Raw genomic sequence first — 2,459 nt, forward strand, 5'->3', positions numbered from 1 at the left:
TGAACTCACTCTTCCACACCAGTTGGGCATTACATGCCACCCCAGGAACAGCTGGAGTGCATAGGGAATGCTGGGGGACACAATGGACACTCCAGCAACCCACTCTGGACCTGCCCCTGAGTGAGTCCCTCCTCCCCTGCTTCTCTCAGGCAATATGAGGATGTGTCCTTGGGGACAGGGACGACCAAACTGGTTCACCCAGTCTTCCTAAAAATCTTGCACAGGGCTGTGATTACCCTTTCCTTAAAAAAAGAGGAGCCTGACATTGAAGGTATGGCCACAGCACCCGCAGGTGTCTGGCAGTGAATCACTGGGGGAGTGGAGCAGAGCTGAGACCTGGCCCTGTCTTGGACTTGGCTCCCCCAGCCAAGAAATTGCATTTTTTTGGTAAGACGGTAAAAATCTCCAAAGTTAGGAGCTGATTCTTACTTGGTGGAATCACTGGGGCTGCACACAGGAATTACTTGCAAAACTGGACAGGAAGTAAATATCCACACTAACTGGAAGTCAGTTTCTGGAGGCAAGTTTGGAATGCAGGGGAGCGTGTGCATGGATGCATATGGATGAAGGGGGTTTGTCTACCCAGCTCACAGTTCAGGGTTAAACCTGAGGAATCTGACCCAGGCCACTAAGGAAAAAATGATTTGGAGGTTATAATCAGCAAAAATCCTTTCCTGGCATCCTCTGGAGGGGATTGGGGAAGTTGCTGCTGGTGGCTGGGATCCAGAGAGGTTGAAATGCAGCAGCCAGGCAGGAACTGCCATGAGCAGCAATGGGTACCAGAAGCCTCATGTCACAATTACAACCACCACTTGCATCCCTGCCACAGGTCCTCGTGAGGGATGTGCTCCCCAAATACAGCAGCTTGGGTCTCCAGACACTCTCCTTGGAAAGCAGGAACCAAATGCCCACCTGCAGGAGTCCTTGTAGCCAAGTTGATGCAAGGCTGAGATCTCACTTCCAGCAGATTTCCCTGCATGGAAGTCATTAGATATGAGAGTGGGATGGGAGGCTTGAGGGAGTCTTGGCAACAATGCTGGTGGCTGCAAGCAGCGGGTCAGATGCTAGCCTTCTTTGGGAACAGAAACAATGCCTTGAGCAGGAGCTTGGCACCTTGATGTCCTAGGCAGAGAGGCTGCAGTGTGTGGAAATGAGCTCTGCAGCTGGGCAGGACACAACACTCCTCTGATTCCCCTGGCAGGGATGGGTGAGAGCCTGCCCTACCCTGAGGGAAGTCAGACACATGAAAGACCCGAAGGGCAGAGAGTATCAGCTGCAAACATCCTCGGAAGACAGCTTGTTTCCCAACCCCTGCTTCCAACTGAGCGGAGTGTAGCTTTTACCCTAAAGCTGCTTGCTTTCCCCCAACAGCCTATGAGCAGTGGGCTGAGGCTTAGGCATCCTGAAGAGGGGGGGTAGAGCTCAGCTTACTGAGTTCTCTGAACTCCCATGTTTACCTTCAGGATAGATGCCTGATCTTCTGCCCTCTGTCTTAACATGCCCTCTGTCACATTTGGTGTTGAAGAGATCCTGCTTGTAGTGTTCTCACAGTGCAGGAAAAAAGTGGTAGAGTGTGCCCAGGGTTCAGGGAGAATTTGCACCTGGCCTGGGGATGACAGACTCCAGGGGTGCTTTCCCAGAGCAGTCTCCCCGGAGGACAGTGTCACAGGAGACACGGCATCCCTGTTTCATGGTACGGCGTAGAGAAGTGAATTAACTGACTACAGTTATGCAAAAGCCATCCAAAGAGCTGGAAAAAGAACTAAAATTACCTGGGTCCAAAATCTGTGTCCTCCTGTTCAGGGACACACATGGTGTGGTCTTTTAAATGCCCTGACAGCCCAAATCTGACTGGACACGGTGTTCAGAGCTGCTTTTGTAAAGGGGTGTGCATATATATATATATGTATGTATGTATGTATGTATGTATAAAATTTATATTAAGGGGATATTCCTCACATTCCAATAAACTGCACGTAGGATGCCGCTGTCTCCTGGTATCCTTCCCAGTCCCTGCGGATGCTGGCCAGGAGGATGATGGCTCCCGGTGCCCGCTCCACCAAGCCAGAAGGATCTTCCTGGCTCCCAGTGTCCTCTCCTGCCGGTCAAGCCGGCTCAGGCTCCCGGCAGTCCACATCAAGGATACCCACCCCAATTAAGCATCAAGTACCACAACGGAGATCTACGGCGCGCAGGCTGCCCCGCTCTCGCCCGCTTGAAGGCGAAAGTCCGCCACACCTCCCCGAGAGCTGCAGTTTTGGGGTGAAAGGCGGTGATTTCGGCAAGCCCGCGGCCCACGCCGCCTGCCAGCGGCGCCGCCATGGCTGCGGAAGCAGAGCGGCGCTGCGGGCACGGCCCCCGAGGGCGGGCACGGGCGACGGGGCCAATGGGAAGCGCCGCGTCGGCGCGCGCGGCCAATAGGAAGAGGCGCCAGGCGGCCGGCGGGGCGAGCGGCGCCG

Source organism: Hirundo rustica, chromosome Z (assembly GCF_015227805.2).
Source record: "Hirundo rustica isolate bHirRus1 chromosome Z, bHirRus1.pri.v3, whole genome shotgun sequence".
In the NCBI taxonomy this organism is placed as follows: Eukaryota; Metazoa; Chordata; class Aves; order Passeriformes; family Hirundinidae; genus Hirundo; species Hirundo rustica.